The following is a 21,663-nucleotide window of genomic DNA, read 5'->3' as shown; positions in this document are numbered from 1 at the left end:
TTAGAATCTATTCAGGAGGACATTACTACATAAAATAGAAGCTCAAAAACACCAGATATCATTATCCTGGTTTAACTTTTTTCTTTGTTTGAGACAGTCAAACATAGCCCAGGCAGGCCATGAAGTGTGTATGCAGAGAAAGATTATCTTGAACTTTGCATATACTTACCCCATTTTCTTGAGTGTTTAGAATATAGGTTTGTGCCAGCATGTTAGCGTATGCTTTATGCATTCTTGAAGATCAAAGGCCAAAGCCAGGGTTTCCTGGGTGCTATGTAATACTCTCCATTTCTTTTCTGATTGTGTGTGTGTTCATAGTGTTGTATGTGTATTATGTATACATGTGAATGAGAAGGCCAAAGATATATGTCATGTGACAACTAAGCCATGAACTCGGTTCCCAGGTTCAACTATTTTAAGATGAATTAATGATCAGAATCTTACTACTGCCTAAACCCTAGTTACCAATCATCAATTAGAGTTAAGAAATTTTTCCATTCCCTCTGTTCCCAACCAAACAGAGAGAGTGAAGTTCGGGATTATTATTTTAAAGGAGAAGTCACATTCTCTCCCCTATAAAACACCTAGCTTTGAATCATAACAGAGTCCAATATTGCTCTCTCTTGAGACAAGGTGTGTAGAAAAATTAATGAAACCTCAGAGACAGATATTGAAGACCAGAAAAACAAAGCAGCCAGCCACTGGATCATAACTAGACCTCAGTCCAAAAATGGTGATCTTGCCTTTGGGAAATCTCAAAATGAGACTGTGCCTGAGAGCTGTTTCCTCCCATTTTATAGTCCTTTCTAGTTCTGAAACTAAGGGCATTCACCACTGCCACTTGGTTTCTATAGTAAGATAATATGTCAACTTAAATTAAAGGTGTGTGTCATTGTGGCTACTGGGATTAAAGGTGTGTGCCATTGCTGCTGGAATCTAAGTTTGACCAGTGTGGTTGTTTCACTTTTCTAATCTTCAGGCGAGCTTTATTTATTAAAATACAAATGGAAGGCCACACAAAGGTGGGTAGAGAACCTTGCCACATCATCAAGGTCATGATCACCACTGCTGCTGTGAGACTTTCTCCTCTGACTTTCGAGTACAAGTCAAGTAAACCATGGACATGATCACCTAAATTTACAGAGCAGACCATTTATCTGTCTGTGTTGCATTAGGCAGCAGAGAGTGATGATAGAAACTCTAGGCTGACTCCACAACATGACTTCCAGGAAATTTGCACCATAAAGTCCTACTCTACCTGGGACATTTGCTGTACCCATTTTAAAGAGCAAAGCATTGAAGAAAGAGCTCTCATCAAAAAACTGTGTGGGAATCATTGCTTTATATCTGTTTTTATTTTGTTAGGGATGCTATTCCATAAAACATTAAATGAAGCTAAACTGAATAAGAAACTGAAATCCCTGCCTTTAAATGTTAGTTCTACCACCTACTACACTGGTGATATTGGGAAAATTCATAACCTACATTATTTAGTTCCTTTTTTCCTATCCATCTCCTTCTTCTTTTCCTCCTCCCCAACCCCTCTCTTCCCTTCCTACCCACTTCTCTGTTTCTCTCTCTGTCTCTCTCCTCTCTCTCTCTGTCTCTCTTTCTCTGTATCTCTCCTCTCTCTCTCTCTGTCTCTCTCTGTGTGAGTGTTGTATCTACATTTGCATGTGTATGTGTGTGCAGATGTTCTGCCTGTGAATGAATAAGAGGGGTACGCAGACTCATGGAAAGTGTCTTTGTTAATCACTCTCTACCATACTTTTTAAAGATTTATTTTATTTTTCTTATTTGTTTGTGACTGCGGGCCTGAAAGTTGTTGTCTATGTAGACAAGAAGGAGCATCAGACTACAGGGAAGTGTTGATAAGCAAAGTTTCATGCTGCAAGGTGTTGAGAACCAAACTCAGGATTTCTGGAAGACCAGTAAGTAGATGTAATCACAAAACAATTTTAAGAACAAAACATCATATGGTCTTAGGCCAGGTCTCAGTGAACTTACACTTCACTGATTTGGCTCTATAGAGCAGTAAGAACTCAGAATCCATTCCTTCTGTCCCTAACTCTAAAAGAACACTGAGTTTACAGATGTCTGCTGCCATGCCTTGCTTTTTTTCTGGGTTCTGGATATCTAAATTAAGTCTTCATGCTTGCATTGCAAGTATTTTGTCTCTGGAGTCATCTCTCTTCATCTAATTCCATGTTCAAAGTCAAATAACACCAGTGTGATGAGAAAAAAAATATGAGTCAACCTAAGAAATGAGCTTTTATTACCTTATAGCAATATATTATCAGATAATGAGGATCATGAAAATAAATGAACACTTTATTCTAAATTAGCATTCTAAAAATGTTCCATTTATATTAGAATTATTATTTGGATGTAACAAAGAAAATCTAGAGAGAAAAACTACAAAAACACTACAAAATTTCATAAAAATTGACATCCTCAACTTCACCTCAACTTGATGATATTCGTTTGAAAGAAATAATTTTAAATTAAGCAGAACATATGGAACCAAAGAAGTGTTTCCTTCATCATGAGCAGATAATGCTCTTGCAGAGGAGTGTAGTTTGGCTCTTAGCTTATATATAAGGTGACTGACAACTCCTGCTTTTCGGATGATGTTAATAAAATCATATGCACACCCATACCAATAATTAGAAACAAATAAATATTTTAAATCACCATTATAATAGAAATTGTTTGTACTTGATTTATGGCTGATCAATAGTAGTGATCTACAATTTTTGTTTAAAGATAACTAATTTGAAATTTTTATCAATAATAGTCTTGCTACCTATATTCTGGTCATACATAAAACATTTTTTACTGCCACAACCAGACACAAATATATAGCCTAATCCAAGGTGGACATGCTTTCCTTTTTTTTTTTGGAATGGTGTAGTAATTGTTACTCCAATCAAAAGACGATATGTATTTGGGAACAACAGATCATTGATGCCTTTGCTCCAGAAAATAACTCACCTCTTTGCTACATTAGACAAGACTAAGCTATTTATTGAATTTCTCCATTGGGAGAGATGTAGTTCGTTTCCTTTAAGAGAATAACAACAATCCCATATTACCCACTTGTAAGTCTTCCTTAATCAAAAATTAAGATGTATGTATCTGAAAAGTTAAAGGTTGCTGAAATCTTGTATTCAAGATTCTTATGTATTCAATTAATGATGCAGAAGATCAAATTGGATTAATGAGTCTAAGATATTTTATGACTCAGAGAAAATAATAATTAAATACTATCCAGATGCAGCATTAAAACACAGTATTGCAACTGAAGTGAGATAGAGTCTGTGGTTTAGGAACTGTTTTATTTTTATTACTACATTTGTTGAGACAAGTTCTCATATAGTCAAGCTGCCTTTAAACTCCCCAAGTAACCAAAGATGACCTTGAATACTAATTGTCCTGCTTCCGCAACTCAAATGTTCAGATGTGGCACTACAGTTCCTACAACACTGCAAATCAGAGCAGCTGTCATACATATCAGACAAGCACTGGATCAATGAGCTACATCCAAGCCAAGGGTATTTTAATCTTGAAGCACCAGGCACAAACATAAATTGAAATTACTTTTTATAACACTCTATGCATCTAGACTGAAATATTGCATTAGAGTCACATGATGTGATGGATAGTTTTAAATCAACTTGAGAAAAGCTAGAGTGAAGTTGATACACACACACACACATACACACACACACACACACACGAGGAAGGAACCTCAATAGAGAAAATGCTTTCATAACATCAGGCTATAGGCATGTTATTGATCTTAGAGGATCCATCCCATTATTGATGGTGCCATTCCTGGGCTAGTGATGCTGGGTTCTATAAGCAAATAGGCATTTAAGATATTCATCAATTTGACCACAAGGCAAGGCAAGTTCAGGCACACTCTTCTCTATTGCTTAGGGTCTTAGCTGGGATCATCCTTGTGGATTCTTGGGAATTATTCTAGTGCCAAGTTTTCTGCTATCTCCATAATGGCTTCCTCAATTAAAATATCTCTTTCCTTGCTCTCATCTCTGAACTTCCTCCATCTCTACTATTTCGTTCCCTCAAGTTCTCCTCACTCCTTCCGCCTTCCCTTCTCCCCTCACCTTCGTGCTCCCAATTTTGTCTGGCGATTTTGTCTATTTCTACTTTCCTGATGGATTTATGTATGTTTTTCTTGGGGTTCACCTTGTTACAAACTTCTCTAGGAACATGAACTATAGGCTCAATATACTTTGTTTTACATCTAGTATCCACTTATGAATGAGTACATACCATGTTCATCTTTCTGGGTCTGGGTTACCTCAGGATTTTTTTTTTCTAGTTCCATCAATTTGCATGAAAATTTCAAGATGTCATTGTTTTTACCACTGAATAGTACTCCAATCTGTAAATGTGCCATATTTTCTTTATCCATTCTTCAGTTGAGGGGCATCTAGGTTGTTTCCAGGTTCTGTCTATTACAAATAATGCTGCTATAAACATAGTTGAACAAATGACTATAATCAGATGAGTATCTTAAATGTCACCATAGACCCTTCTTCCTTCAACTGATAGAAATAGAGGCAGAGACTCGTAATGGAGCACTGGGCTGAACTCACAAGGTACAGTTGAAAAGTAACAGGAGTGAGAATATGAGCAAAGAGGTCAAGACAATGATGGGGACACCCACTGAAACAGTTCATATGAGCTAATGGGAGCTCACCAATTCCAGCCAGACAGGGAAGGAATTAGCATAAGTCCAAGTTAGTCCCTCTAAATGTGGATAACAGTTGTATGGCTGGGGAAGATTGCAGGACCACTGGCAGTGGCACCAGGATTTATCCCTACTACTTAACTATTATATGGGAATGGGAAGAAAATAGCACTTCCCTCAAGTTGTTTTAATGTTTAGTCACAACAATATATCCCTGACTAAAAAAATAAAAATGGTGCCAGGATTGTGGGATCTAGCTGTGACAGACCTGACTGTGATTTGGCGGAGGACTGTGGAAGGACTTTGGATTTTGTCATGGGAAAAACCATTGACTGGTCAAAACGTGTTGAACTGTTCTGTGGGAGCATAGAAGATAGAGTATGGGGAGAAGTGCAGATGCTGAAGCCTAACTGGTAAAATTCCAGAGGGAAATTTGAGATGCATTTAACGAGCCTATCTGGGACACTGCATACTTTAAATTAAGACTCTATGGGTCTGGACTGGTGGGGCTGAAGACTGTCTGTGATTGACAAGATATGTGAACCAATAAAGTGAAACCTTTGTTTGCTGGGACAATCAATTTTGCTCGGCTGGAGCTGAGCAATTACTGGTGACTGAGAAGAGACCAGTATTGTTGATTTCTTCTGGGAAGTTTGCTCAGGGTCAGCACACAGAAACTGTGTTCCAAAGGCAACCAAGGTTGTACCTCATACTGGGAATCGAATCTGGTGGTGCAACAATCATCTTGATGACACTGGTTTGAAGGCATTAAGAAGTCAGAGAGAGCAGCTGAGGCTTGGCATTGCACAGCCTTGATAGACTCCTTGAACAGAGCCCGGAAAAAGTTATTGGTGAAAGTGCAGACCAGTTGGAGCAGAAGACCTCAAGATTTTGAAACCGCCCATACTGTAAAATGACCACTAAGGCACCAGCAACCATGAAGTGCACAGTCCTGAGCCTAAGAGACAAGCTATGTGGGCAGAAGAGGGTGAAGTCAGAGAAGAGCCCACAGTTGAGAGACTGAAATTTAAAAATACTTAGGAGTTTTAGAAAGACTTTTGAATATTTTAAAGAAACTTTAAAACTTAAGTGTTTGATTTGAAAGACTATGGGACACTTAAGTTTGTAAAATGTTTTATGTTGTGGTATTAATGTTAATATGTGATCTTAAGGGTGAACAAAAAGGGAAACGCTGTGGTTAAACAGTAATGTGTTTATAAGTCAAGTTGACATTGGGTCAACTGTGGTGGTTACTATTTATTTTAAATTGATATAAGCTAGAGTCATCTGTGAGGAGGAAACCTCATCTGAGAAAATGTTTCCATAGGATCAGGCTGTGGGCAAGCCCATAGGGCATTTTCATAATTAGTGACTGAAGTGGGAAATTTCAGCCCATTCTTAGCAGTACCCATCCTGCACTGGTGGTCTTGCATTTCCTAATAAAGCAGGCTGAGCAAGTCATGAGCAGCATGGCCTCTGCATCAGCCCCTGCCTCTAGGTTCGTGCTGTGTTTGAGTACCTGCCTTGGCTTCCCTTAATAGACTCTTACTCATGATATCTAAGTAAAACAAACTCTTTCCTCCTCATGTTGCCTTTGGTCACACCATCTCTTCACAGCAAGAGAAAAGGAAGTAGCACTCTCAGAAAGATCTAAACGTGTTCCAGTGCAACGACACACAACGATTTAGAAGAAAAACTAGTCTCTCTGAGGTGGGAAAAGTGGCTCATGGTTAAAAACTCTTGCCGTGGAAACATGAGGATAGGAATTGTGGATCTCAAGAACCCACATAAATGCTGGGTGGGCATGTGGTAGCCTCCCCTTTAATTACAGTCTCAAAAGGTGGAGACAAGATTCTTCGAGCAGACTGGCTGGCTAGGCTAGCTGCATAGGTGAGCTATGTATTTGACTGAGAAACTTTGCCCCAATGAATACGATGGAGAGTAATCAAAAAAACTTCTAATATCAACTTCCAACCTCCACAAGTATCCCCTGCACGCACGCGCGCGCGCGCACACACACACACACACACGTACGCAGACCACATAAAAAAGACAAAAGTGAAGGCAGAAGTATGTGAATCCTCGAGAGCCCAAATAATTGGATATGAAAGGGAACGCTCACAGTTAACAAAGAGAGCTGCCACCACATGAGAAAGCAAGAGCCTGCCTTCCTCTTTCTTTTAAAGGAATTACATCAGCATGCAGGAACTCAGCCACCACCTGGCCAGATAATCCAAGGTCATGGGTGGGGCGAATACCCAGTACAAAAAAGTTTAAAATTCTCCCAAATATCATTTCTTCAGTTGGATTATTGTTAAAGATAAGCATATCCCAGAGCTAAGATTACCCACCATTCCCAGTTCCTTCTGAAGTTGCAACCAATTTCTTCTCTTTTACTTTTGAATCAAAGTTGATTATTCCTTCTCGTAGTCTATATCTCCCTGAAAAGACCACCTCAGTTTCCTATTCATACATTTTCCTTCCTGTTTTAAATATATGCACTTGATTGATAGCCTTTTGTATTGCTATAGACAGATGCCATAACCAAGGTAACCTATCTATAATAAATCATTTAATTTGGGGATTTGCTTACAGCTTCGGAGGGTGAATCCATGACCATCATAGTGGGAGAATGACAGAAGGTAGGTAGCTATGGTGTTGGAGCAGTAGCTAAGAGCTTAAATATTGAGACAAAAACCACAAACCAGAGAGAGAGAGAGAGAGAGAGAGAGAGAGAGAGAGAGAGAGAGAGAGAGAGAGAGAAGAGAGAGAGAGAAGAGAGAGAGCTAATTGGGAATAGTATATCATTTTGAAACCTCAAAGCCCACTCCCATTGAATGGGCTCTTCAAATAAGGCTACAAATCCCAGGTCCACTAATTTTTGACCGAGCATTCAAATATACAAGTCTATGGGAGGGATTCTCATTCAGACCACTACAATAGTTAACCCCAAAGTGAACCTTTCGCTTTCATACTCACAGCTGGTAGATGATAAAGACATGGTATTCAGTGTCTGCACAGCGTCTAGACACTGTAATAATGTGAGGTTGTCAATAGACACACTGGTGTCAGGATAGTCATTACTTGTAACGATTTTCACAAAGGAGAGATTTTACTCAGTGGGATACAATTGTAAGGACATGGAAAACTTTACAAAGCCTTACTTGATTAGGATCTGGTTAAGACACCTGCCCTTTGTAACATCATAGGAGCCATGGGCACAACACAATGAACTGGCAGTGTTTACTCCTTAGGACACTGATTTCATCACTTTTATCGCTAGCATTTCGTCTGACTAAATCCACACAAATGGGGGAATGAAGTCAGGTGGAGTCAGAAACAACCAGACAGGTCCAGAGAGACTGAATGCTGGTGCCACCTGTGTTTCTGAATCCATCAGAATTCTGTGAGCTGACCTGACTTCACACTCAAATTCTCTCTCGTCATTATGCTGACCTGCATGTGATATATGTTTAAGACATTAAGAGATAAGGAGCCATACTCATCTCCCATATCTCTCATACCTGAGAGATAAATTCACTTAGAATATAACTGTATCACTTTGGAAGTCTCCTTTCCAATGAGTCTGCTAGATACATTACAAAGTCAGTTCCCTTTAATATTCACATAATCTTTAAACTCAGAAACCTAGCTTGGTAGATGACTCAGTAGGTGAAGCACTTGCTGTGTAAGCGTATTTCTCAAAACCCACAAGTAGTTAGAGGTGGGTGGGAACATGAAGCTCCTCCTTGGAGACAGGAAAGAAAAAGAGGAGGATCCTTAACAGCTGTCTATCCAGGCAATCTGCTGTATTCAGTGATAAACAAGAGACCCTTCATCTAATGAGGTGGAAGTCATGGGCCAACATCCAAGACTGTCCTCTGACCTCCACACACATCTGTGACAGGCACATATGCAATGGTATTCAAACAAATAACAAACACACATATACACATAGCAGCATACATACCAATCATTATCAACTTAGTAATTTTGTTTCTTGGTCTTATATTGACTGTACCAGACCTGAATCATAAGAAAACCCAAATGTGAACACAATCAAAATGAAATCATAGTCTTTAAAAACAAGGACTGCAAAAAATACACTTTTCATTGATAGTGTAACTCTCTTCTTTGACATCATCTATATGTTGTATGGAGCATTCAGGATTCTCATTTAGCTTTACTGTGCTGCTTAGGAAGATGCCGTAGACTTGAAATACAAATGGAAGGAATCTGAGAACTGAACAACCCATTCAGTAACAGGCACCATTAGAACTTGCTTCAGCTTACCAGATCAAAAGCATTTGAAGGTTATCATTCATTGCTCTAAGAATTCCTGATTAATGGGGTTCCATGCAAAGTGAGGCGGAATTCATCTTATTTCTATGTAGCTCTTTAGATTTGAGTGGATACAGGAAGCCACATGAGCAATTGTTTAACCCATTTAGCCCTTAGAAATAATGTCTCTGTTAGGTTTATGGTTTGAGCTACTAATTCATCAAGCAGGGGAGGGTTGTCAGAAAACAAATACCTATCAGTATCCTATGAATGCCATATTAATGTCAATTTAGGATTGTATCATTATGATTATTTTCTATCTGACATTAACATGTTTCCATATTTTAAAGAGTATTTTTCCATAAATCTCTATAGATCATGAAGAAGTTACTTCTTAGAAAAACATTAATAACAACCCTTTAATTCTGACTTTCAGGAAAAATATATTAGAACAGAGTTGGTCTGGAGGTAGGTTAAGAAATAAAATACTTGCCTATCAAGTGGAGCCCCTAAGTTCAGTCCCCAACCAGAAAAGTTTCCACCAATTACAATGCTGTTGCAGTTATTAAGGGTTGCTGAATTTAGGAACCTCAAATTTTTTGAATTATAAGATCTATTGGTTCTTATGAAAGGATCAAGTGAAACAAAGGCTTTAAAACACACAGATGGGCTGATTTGGATGAATGCCCAAGAGTACCTTCTGAGGCATTAGGGAATTCTCCAAGAAAAGATGGCTTGTTCAAATAACTGACTTGCTTAAATATGTTTCTCTCTCCTTCTTTGTAAAATGTTACCTTATCTTTCTCTTTTTGGTGTGTATGTTTGTACATATATAGATTTGTGATTGTATGTATGAATGGATATACACATATGTGTGCTTGTGTATGGGGTGGGGGTGTCTCTTAGGGTTTCCTCCGAATACTGCAGTTCCCTTTGGGCACCACTTTCTTTCATACCACTACAGTACATGTGTACCAGAAAACAGCCCTAACTATCATTTCTCAGGCAGCGTAAATTTTCCTCTCTTTTACTCAATTTTAGTGTCTTTTATTTTACAGTTTTTTAATTAATTAATTAATTAAATTATTTATTTATTTATTAAAGATTTCTGCCTCTACCCAACCACCGCCTCCCATTTCCCTACCCCTCCCACAATCAAGTCTTCCTCCCTCGTCAGCCCAAAGAGCAATCAGGGTTCCCTGCCCTGTGGGAGGTCCAAGGACCACCCAACTCCATCCAGGTCTAGTAAGGTGAGCATCCAAACTGCCTAGCCTCCCACAAAGCCAGTACGTGCAATAGGATCAAAAACCCATTGCCATTGTTCATGAGTTCTCAGTAGTCCTCATTGTCCGTTATGTTCAGCGAGTCCAGTTTTGTCCCATGCTTTTTCAGACCCTGGCCAGCTGGCCTTGGCGAGTTCCCGATAGAACATCCCCATTGTCTCAGTCTGTGGGTGCACCCCTCGTGGTCCTGAGTTCCTTGCTCGTGCTCTCTCTCCTTCTGCTCCTCCTTTGGATCATGAGACTTCAGTCCGGTGCTCCAATGTGGGTCTCTGTCTCTGTCTCCTTTCATCGCCTGATGAAGGCTAATATTCAGGAGGATGCTTATATGTTTTTCTTTGGGTTCACCTTCTTACTTAGCTTCTCTAGGATCACGAATTATAGTCTCAATGTCCTTTATTTATGGCTAGAAAACAAATATGAGTAAGTACATCCCATGTTCCTCTTTTTGGGTCTGGCTTAATTCACTCAGGATAGTGTTTTCAATTTCTGTCCATTTGTATGCAAAATTCAAGAAGTCATTGTTTTTTACTGCTGAGTAGTACTCTAATATGTATATATTCCATACTATCTTCACCCATTCTTCCATTGAAGGGCATCTAGGTTGTTTCCAGGTTCTGGCTATTACAAACAATGCTGCTATGAACATAGTTGAGCATATACTTTTGTTGTATGATAGGGCATCTCTTGGGTATATTCCCAATAGTGGTATTGCTGGGTCCAGGGGTAGGTTGATCCCGACTTTCCTGAGAAACTGCCACACTGCTTTCCAAACTGGTTGCAGAAGTTTGCATTCCCACCAGCAATGGATGAGTGTACCCCTTTCTCCACAACCTCTCCAGCAGAGGCTATCATTGGTGTTTTTGATTTTAGCCATTCTGATATGTGTAAGATGGTATATTAAAGTTGTCTTGATTTGCATTTCCCTGATCGCTAAGGAAGTTGAGCATGATCTTAAGTGTCTTTTGGCCATTTGGACTTCTTCTGTTGAGAATTCTCTGTTCAGCTCAGTGCCCCATTTTATAATTGGATTGATTAACCTTTTACGGTCTAGTTTCTTGAGTTCTTTATATATTTTGGAGATCAGACCTTTGTCAGTTGCGGGGTTGGTGAAGATCTTCTCCCAGTCAGTGGGTTGCCTTTTTGTCTTAGTGACAGTGTTCTTTGCTTTACAGAAACTTCTCAGTCTCAGGAGGTCCCATTTATTCAATGATGTCCTTAGTATTTGTGCTGCTGGGGTTATACGTAGGAAGTGGTCTCCTGTGCCCATGTGTTGCAGAGTACTTCCCACTTTCTCTTCTATCAGGTTCAGTGTGTTCAGACTGATATTGAGGTCTTTAATCCATTTGTACTTGAGTTTTGTGCATGGTGATAGATATGGATCTATTTTCATCTTCTACAAATTGACATCCAGTTTTGCCAGCACAATTTGTTGAAGATGCTCTCTTTTTTCCATTGTATACTTTTAGCTCCTTTATCAAAAATCAGGTGTTCGTAGGTTTGTGGGCTAAAGTCAGGGTCTTCTATTCAATTCCATTGGTCGACTTCTCTGTTTTTATGCCAGTACCACGCTGTTTTCAATACCGTAGCTCTGTAATAGAGTTTGAAGTCAGGGATGGTAATGCCTCCAGACGATCCTTTATTGTATAAGATTGTTTTGGCTGTCCTGGGTTTTTTGTTTTTCCATATAAAGTTGACTATTGTCTTCTCCAGATCTGTGAAGAATTTTGATGGAAGTTTGATGGGGATTGCATTGAATCTATAGATTGCTTTTGGTAGAATTGTCAATTTTACTATGTTGATCCTCCCAATCCAAGAGTAAGGGAGATCCTTCTATTTTCTGGTGTCCTCTTCAATTTCTTTCTTCAAAGACTTAAAGTTCTTGTCAAATAGATCTTTCACTTCCTTTGTCAGAGTTACCCCAAGATATTTTATGCTATTTGTGGCTATTGTGAAAGGTGATGCTTCTCTGATTTCCCTCTCTGCTTCCTTATCCTTAGTGTATAGGAAGGCAACTGATTTTTTGGAGTTGATTTTGTAACCTGCCACATTACCAAATGTGTTCATCAGCTGTAGGAGTTCTTTGGTAGAGTTTTTGGGGTCGCTTATGTATGCTGTCATATCATCTGCAAATAAAGAAAGCTTAACTTCTTCCTTTCCGATATGAATCCCCTTGATCCCCTTATGTTGTCTTATTGCTATTGCTAGAACTTCAAGCACTGTATTGAAGAGGTATGGAGAGAGTGGACATCCTTGTCGTGTTCCTGATTTTAGTGGGATGGCTTTGAGTAATTCTCCATTTAATTTTATGTTAGCTGTCGGTTTGCTTTAAATAGCTTTTATTATATTTAGGTATGACTCTTGTATCCCTAATCTCTCCAAGACCTTTATCATAAATGGGTGTTGAATTTTGTCGAATGCTTTTTCAGCATCTAATGAAGTGATCATATGTTTTTCTTTTCTTTCAGTTTATTTATATGGTTGATTACATTGATAGATTTGCGTATGTTGAACCAGTCCTGCATCTCTGGAATGAAGCCTACTTGATCATAATGGATAATTTTTCTAATGTGTTCTCGGATTCGGTTTGCCAGTATTTTATTGAGAATTTTTGTGTTGATGTTCATGAGTGATCCTGGCCTGTAATTCTCTTTCTTGGTTGGGTCTTTGTGTGGTTTTGGTATCAGGGTAACTGTAGCTTCATGAAAGGAATTTGTCAATGACTCTTCTGTTTGTATATTGTGAAATACATTAAGGAGTATAGGTATTAGCTCTTCTTGGAAGTTCTGGTAGAATTCTGCATTGAAACCATCTGGTCCTGGGCTTTTTTTGGAAGGGAGATTTTTGATAACTGTTTCTAATTCTTTGCGACTAACAGGTCTATTTAGATCGTTCACCTGGTCTTGGTTTAGGTTTGGTATATGGTACTTATGTAAAAAATTGTCCATTTCTTTTGCATTTTCCAGTTTTGTGGTATACAGGCTTTTGTAGTAAGATCTAATGATTCTCTGAATTTCCTCTGTGTCTGTGGTTATGTCCCTCTTTTCATTTCTGATCCTATTTATTTGCGTTTTCTCTCTCTGTCGTTTAATTAGTTTGGGTAGGGGTTTGTCGATCTTGTTGATTTTCTCCAAGAACCAACTTTTTGTTTCATTGATTCTTTGGACTGTTTTCTATGTTTCTATTTTGTTGATTTCTGCCCTCAGTTTGATTATTTCCAGTCTTCTACTCCTCCTGGCCGCGTCTGCTTCGTTTTTTTATGGAGCTTTCAGGTGTACTGTTAAGTCCCCGATGTATGCTTTCTCCGTTTTCTTTAAGTGGGCACATAGTGCTATGAACTTTCCTCTTAGCACTGTTTTCATCTTGTCCCATAGGTTTGAGTATGTTGTCTCTTTATTTTCATTAAATTCAAGGAAGACTTTAATTTCTTTCTTAATTTCTTCCTTGACCCAGATGTGGTTCAGTAGTTGACTGTTCAGTTTCCAGGAGTTTGTAGGCTTTCTGGGGGTAGCACTGTTGGTGCCTTCTAACTTTAATCCGTGGTGATCTGATAAGACACAGGTGGACACTGATATTTTTTTGTATCTGTGGAGGTTTCCTTTGTTTCCGAGTATGTGGTCAATTTTCGAGAAGGTTCCATGAGCTGCAGAGAAGAAGGTGTATTCTTTCCTATTTGGGTGGAGTGTTCTATAGATGTCTGTTAAGTCCATTTGCTTCATTACCTCCAACAATTCTCTTAATTCTCTATTAGTTTTCTGTCTGATTGACCTGTCCATTGGTGAGAGAGGTGTGTTGAAGTCTCCTACTACTAGTGTGTGTGATTTGATGTCTGCCTTGAGTTTTAGCAATATTTCTTTTACATAAGTGGGTGCTTTCATATTAGGGGCGTAGATATTCAGGATTGAGACTTCATCCTGCTGAATTGTTCCTGTTATGAGTAGAAAGTGTCCCTCTCGATCTCTTCTGATTGATTTTAGTTTGAAGTCAGTTTTGTTAGAAATTAGTATGGACACACCTGCTTTTTTCTTAGGACCATTTGCTTGAAAAACCTTTTCCCATCCCTTTACTCCAAGTAGATGCCTGTCTTTGTGGTTGAGATGAGTTTCTTGCAAACAGCAGAATGTTGGATCTCGTTTTCGTATCCAATCTCTTAGCCTGTGCCTTTTTATAGGTGAATTAAGACCATTAATATTAAGTGATATTAATGACCAGTGGTTGTTTACTCCAGTTATTCTTATTGCTTTTGGTAGAAGAGTTTGTATGTCTCCCTTCTTTGAGTGGGCTGTTGAAGGGTCACTAGATGCCTGAGTTATTGTAGGCAGTGTTGACAATGTTGGATTCCTTGGGTTGTGATTTTCCTTCTATTACTTTCTGTAAGGCTGGATTTGTGGCTACATATTGTTTAAATTTGTTCTTATCCTAGAATGTCTTGTTTTCTCCATTGATAGTGAACGATAGCTTGGCTGGGTATAGTAGTTTGGGTTTGCATCCATGGTCTCTTAGTTTCTGTAGTACCTCTATCCAGGATCTTTTGGCTTTCATGGTTTCCATAGAGAAGTCAGGTGTAAGTCTGATCAGTTTACCTTTATAAGTTACTTGGCCTTTTTCCTTTGCAGCTCTTAATATTCTTTCTTTAATCTGTATATTTTGTGTTTTGATTATTATATGGTGAGGGGACTTTTTTTTTATTCATTCTGTTTGGTGTTCTGCATGCTTCTTGAGTATTCAGAGGAATATCTTTCTTTATGTTGGGAACGTTTTCTTCCATAATTTTGTTAAAAATATTTTCTGGACCTTTGAGCTGTGCCTCTTCTCCTTCTTCTATCCCTTTTATTCTTAGGTTTGGTCTTTTCATTGTGTCCCATATTTCCTGAATGTTTTGTGATGAGAATTTGTTGGTTTTGTTGTCTTCTTTATTCAGTCCGCTTATTTTCTCTATGGTGTTTTCAGAATCTGAGATTCTTTCTTCTATCTCTTGTATTCTATTGATTATGCTTGTTTCTGTAGCCTCTGCTCATTGACCTAGATTTTCCATATCCAGCTGGTCCTCAGTTTTTGTTTTCTTCCTTGTTTCCATTTCAGTTTTCAATTCTTGGACTGTTTCCATTACCTGTTTGATCATTTTTTCTTGGTTTCCCAGGGTATCATTTACATATTTACTCATTTCTTCAAACTTTTTGTTATACTTCTCATCCATTTCTATAAGGCGTTTTTTACATGTTGTTTAAGGGACTCTATTGCTTTCAAGAAGTCAGTTTTTTCCTCTTCTCCTGTGTTAGGGTGTTCAAGTCCCTGTGTTGTAAGATCATTGGGTTCTGGTGTTTTCATGTTGTTTTTCAGATTGTTGGGTGAATTCTTGCCTTGGCATCTGCCCATCTCCTCTTATCGATGCTATCTAATGGATTTGATTTAATTGTAGTGGAGCGATCTGCTCTCAGTGTGGGCTTTACTGTTTCATGCTTGTACTATCCCGCATCCGCCAAGTCTGCTCGCCAGTGTCTCCGCCACTTGGCTTGCACGCCGGTGCCTCTGATGCCTGGGACTGCCTGCCTGCCAGTGCCTCCACCGCCTGGGCCCACCTCTATTTTACAGTTTTATTATTGCCGTGGAGCCTATTAAGGAGGCTAGACTAACTGAAGAACCAGCTGCAAGTATCCACTCTACTTCCCCAGAACTGGGATTTGTTTTTTGTTGTTGTTGTTGTTTTTATTTATTTATTTATTTTTATTCTTTTTTAATTAAAATTTCGACCTGCTCCCTGTTTCCCATTTACCTCCCCCTCCTCCCACATATTACCCCCTCCCGCCACTCCGCTCCCCCTATCCCCACTCCTTTTCTCCTCCCCCCACTCCATTCCCCCTCCCTCTCGATACTGAAGAGCAGTCCAAATTCCCTGCCCTGCGGGAAGACCAAGGTCCACCCACTTCTGTCTAGGTCCAGGAAGGTGAGCGTCCAAACAGGCTAAGCTCCCACAAAGCCAGTTCATGTACAGAACTGGGATTTGAAGTGCATGCCATTATGCCTGGCGTTTTCTATGAGTTCTGGGGAAACCATTCAAGGCAATCACCATTTTTTGAGTCACCTCATCAATCTTCCGTAAAACTTTCTCTTATTGTCATTTATTTAATATTTGCTATAATGAAGTAAAACATTTGAAGATTTAGGCAAAATGACAGTGAGCAATTAAAAGTCAAATTTAGTGACATCTTATGATTTTCCATAGAAAAGCATCTTCATTCATGGATATTCGACACACTGTGGCTTTATTATTTAATTATTTTGTGATATATGTACCTGAATGTTACAGTACATATATGTAGGCTAGAGGATGATGTGGGAAAATTAGCTCTCCCTCGCACCATGGAGGTCCTGAAGCTCAAACCCGGATTCTCAGGCTTGGTGGCAGGGATCTTGCTAGCCCCACCTCAGTTTTAATATGGACAGTGGCATTGGTTCTCTTCATGGGCTAGTGTCTCCATCACAAAAGTCCTCAGAAAACAATCTCTTCTATTTATCTTGCTGCCTAAAGTGCCAGGACTAGTACAGAGTATGTACTAAATCACCAGGCTTTAGGACCGTGAATTGTTCCTTGCTCTCACAGAAAGAAAATGAACAAACTGTGTTTGACTTTGAAATGGATGGCTATTGAGGAAAAGCAAGACAAATTTTATACACATTTTCCCCTTAGAATCTACTATGAAAAATGCTTGCAAATCTTTATTTTACAGTAGAAAATGTCCCTCAGAGTAATCTTTCCTAAAATCGTGGAGTGGGTGACATTTGTTATCAGGTCTGTGTATCATTTCTACTCTACCCTTGCTTTCTCTTTGCCATGCTACCCACACATTCATTTCTGTCCAAACCTGTCTTGTTTTCTCCATTTGTGTACCTCTCTAAAGCCTGGCCTCTGCTCTCTCTCTCTCTCTCTCTCTCTCTCTCTCTCTCTCTCTCTGCTTTTACTTTTTTTTTTTAAATGCATTTGTTTACTTGGTAGGAGGGGTCACATGAAATCAGAGGAAATTTTCAGGAGTCCATTCTCCTTTACCATATGGGGTTTGGGGATTAAACCTAGGTCATTATGTTAGTAAATAGAGATCTTACTCACTGGAGCACCTGACCCACCCCTCCCTGCTTTCCCTCAGGCTATTGTGTCCCTTCATGAGCCATATATATATATATATTCATTTTCTACTGGAGTTCATTCACCACCACAAATTTGAGCTTAATGGTGATTCCAAATCATCATCCTAAAAGCATTTTTGGTGTGGAGGGAAGCTATATGGCTTGCAGAAAATGTTTTCAATTGAAAAGTGGGGAAGCTCATTCAATTCTTTATTCAGTCATAGCCTACTCCACTCCTATGTGACACCCAATATAGAAGCACCATAAACAGAGAACAATACGGCACTCAAACACTTAGGCATCTTTCTTTACGCTTTCTTGTATGCATGCAATTGTTGGGTTGATTCAGATAAGTGAAGGGTTCTATGAACATTGTGTCCAACATCAAGCTTCCTGGAGAGATTTTAGGAGAGAATGTTATTCTAGCTTCTATTGCACATGGATGGTTTCATCTAAGCTCCAGCTAGGCAGAAGGGGTTAGTCAATAAATTCATTGCCTTTCAAGTATTAGGACTTTCATTTAATCACTGAACAGAAGTAAAATACTAGAACTAGAGGTGAAACATGTGTCTATAACCCTAGCATTGGGGAGACAGAGACAGACATATTCCTAGACTTGCTGGTCAGCTAGCCTAGAACACTCTGTAACCTTTACTAAAGAATTAAGATGAACTAAGCCTGAAGATCAGTACTTATCCTTGTGTCTTCACATGTACACACACCCACTCACACAAGGCTGAGATTGATGATAGGAAAGCTTTATCTTTCCCCTCAGATTCCTACTTCAGTTGAAATGAAGATTCAATAACTCAAAACACTTTGAAAATACAGGATGAGCTAAACCAGATGAATGCAAATGAATCACGGTGTAGGAAAAAGCACTAGAATCACAGGTCACTTGGGAAGGAGGAGTTAAACAAGAAGAAGGGTAGGAGAGAGCAATGAGGGTGAATATGAACCAATATGAAATCTTGAAAGGATAAATAAACTGTTATACAACATGATACTAGCATAAACACCCTTTATTCTGAGACGCTCTACCAACAGCTTTAATATATTGAGTTTCAGACTTCAAATTTTTACTGCTGTTCTATCCAAAAATGAACACAATGAGAGACTGGAATTATCCTCATCGGTATCTCCATGTGGCACCTAGTATAAAAGTGCAAATCCTACAAGGAGGGAAACGCTCCATTTTCTACGCTCCAGGTTCTCAGATATCAGTTTCAACTAAATATGCAAGTATGTGTTTGTTCATGTGTATGTCAGCAAACAGATATGCACACTCACACACATTCCTGCACACACACACACACACACACACCATACACAGAATAAAGAAGCTGCCAGAGGACAGATTTAACACTAGAGTCAGACATTGGGTCTAGCAGAGACACAATATTTGATACAGTTATCAACTTGCTTTACAAACAGACAGAAACCAAGAAGAAACGAGTAAGGACAATGGATTTTCTTAATTACCAGTTTTGCTGATGACACAATAGAATTTTAGTTTTAAAAAGAAAAAGAAAAAATTATCAATAAAATGACTCACATATTATGTCAGTTTTAAGTAATCACACCTGAGGGAATTAAAACATAAGGAGATTAAAGGTAAAGAAAAACTCACCCCAAAATGACTCCATAGCTAAACTGCTTACCATGCAAACCTAATAAGCCTGAAGAAGCACTCAGTGGCATCACCCATATTACACCCCTTACACACAGTCAAATACACACCAAAAATTATTGTGATCAAAAATTAAAAGTGTTTTATATTCTTTGAATTCATGACAGCATTCGATGTTTTTAAAATATGTGAGGGTGAAATTAGAAAGTCCAAAATTTATCAATTTCAGATCTCAAAGATCTGAATACATAAAATGTAAAAGATTCAATAGTTGGTATATTGAAAACCTGAGAATTAATATATACATATTAATACTGCATGTAACTAGATACAAAGATACATAGGAACTAATTGGTAGACTTAGATAGTATAAAAATATTTGAAATATAACACCCTTCAGCTGTCTACGCAAAAGATCTTCCAAGACTCAAGGTGAGATAAATACCTTGCTTCAGATAAAAATTTATAGTTCAGGGACTTTAAGACAGAAAAATATATATCAAAAAGATTTGGCTCAGAAAGGAGAAAAGTGACAATTTTTTGCCAAGCAGAAATGTCTAAGATTCTGGGAATAGGAAGTTAAAACTTACCAGATACACATTAGTGAACCAGAATAAACAACTTCAAAAGCAGTGTTTTTATTATTACAGTATTATTATTATTATTAGGCATATGGGGTAGGGTAAGAAATTGCCCATTCAGAAGACATTTATGTTGACTGAGTTATCTGTCTCTGACTTGGGTAAGTGAAATCAACATTTTCTAGACTAATTGTACATTCACATTATGCTCTGGAAATGTTTTATTCTCAATGATCTGGAAGACTAGAGAAACAAAAGATCATTTCTGGTCCTATCTAAGTTATTCACTATTAGCAAAACACATTTTCTATACCAATTTTTCATAGAATGTTTTCTTTGCCTTGCAAATCTACATTCTGTATGAGTTAGAGAAGGTCCTAGACTCATGTGGGGGATTACTAAGCAAATAAGCATCTCATATTCCTCAATAAGACCCCCAGAATTTATAAGAATTTATTCCAAAAGGTGCTATCGAGACTCAGAGATGAGGGCTGAAAAAATTTCACAAGAGAGTGATTTCTTGAGTTGTTCATTCTTGCCTGAGATACCCAAAGTTGTAAATGTTTTCTAAATCTTACTGAGACCAAGAGAACCATAGAAACCATGATAGAAACACACACACAAAAATAGTTGAATTTCTGGGAAATAAGGGGTCAAGCAGAAGTCCAAATGTACACATCATTTCAAAATCTGAAAAAGACTTGCATTTGCTAATTTGTACAACATAGATTTCCAGATTATATATATAGAAAAAAAAAGAAAATAAAGGAAAAAAAAGAAAAAGAAAAGAAAAAGAAACTGGAGCTAGCTTCTTGAAGATCTGAGTTTCAATCCCCCAAACCCATGTAAAGTCAGCCTCAATGGTAGATGGATCTGAAATTCCAATGCTTTCACAGAATGACGGGAGGAAAAGATAGAATCCCTGGAAACTATTAATCCAGAATCCTACACACTTGTGCACAAAGCACAGAACCAAAAATCCTATCTCAAACAAGGTAGAACAGTCAACATTCAAGTTGTTGAACTCTAAAGCATCCCATGCTATATCCTTGTCCACAGCCACACATGTAAATGGGCATAAATCACATATTATATATGTACACATGTACAATACTCAAAATTAAACTTTACTGTGTGTTCTACACAAGATAATACAAGCTTAAAAAAAACAAAACTAAAACAAAAGGATGATCAAACTGTGACCAAACCAAAGGCTTCTTATCTACATTAATTGTAAACAAAATAAATTTAAGATCTAAAAGTCATTGTTAAAGATAGAATATTGTTTAAAATATTCATTTTTTCAGGAGAGTATGAAAAGTTCAGTGCTGAAGATGCAATAAATATTGTCAAACAGAAAGTGAAATTTCACAAAACCTGTATGAGAACAAGAGGAGAACCCACTTTTCTTTCTTTTTTTTTTTTTTCTTTTTTGAATTTTTGAGACAGGGTTTCTCCTAAGCTTTTTGGTTCCTGCCCTGGAACTAGCTCTTGTAGACCAGGCTGGCCTCGAACTCACAGAGATCGCCTGCCTCTGCCTCCCGAGTGCTGGGATTAAAGGTGTGCACCACCACCGCTCGGCTAAGAACCCACTTTTCTAATGTGAAGTTTCAATCCTCATTCTTCATTCAGCTCAGTTTCCTACTTCATTTAAGGAAATTCAAGTATGTGTGCATACACAGACACACACACACACATGGAAATTCAAGTAAAAGTTGACTTTCTAGAAAAATAGTTAATGAATATAAAATTTAAATTAAAATGTTATTTTACTTTATTACCTGATTACTTTTCTCCCTGATTACTAACAATTAACCAACAAAACAATTACCACAAATAATGAACCAATAATGATTAACTAGTGTTTTAATAAATTAGACATGAATGGTTTTCTGCACCATTGCCACATGTGTGTCTTAGTATATCCTGCTTCAAAGCCTGTACCAAGACAATAGATGGGTGCAATGTCTGCAGTTGCTGACCACAGCAACAGAGACTACTCAGTCATTAATTTTAACAGCATCCACCATAAAGTATAAGAAAGAGAAA

The 21,663-nt window shown here is 38.2% G+C and overlaps 1 protein-coding gene across 1 annotated transcript in view; it reads right to left on the bottom strand.

Moving 5' to 3' along the window:
- Cntnap5 (contactin associated protein family member 5) overlaps nt 1-21,663 on the bottom strand; it is a 976,150-nt gene that overhangs the window by 46,229 nt on the left and 908,258 nt on the right. The window lies entirely within an intron of this gene.

This window comes from Chionomys nivalis, chromosome 5, assembly GCF_950005125.1.
Source record: "Chionomys nivalis chromosome 5, mChiNiv1.1, whole genome shotgun sequence".
NCBI lineage: Eukaryota > Metazoa > Chordata > Mammalia > Rodentia > Cricetidae > Chionomys > Chionomys nivalis.
Note: the sequence above shows the minus strand (reverse complement) of the source record. Positions and strands in the feature narration are given on the sequence as shown.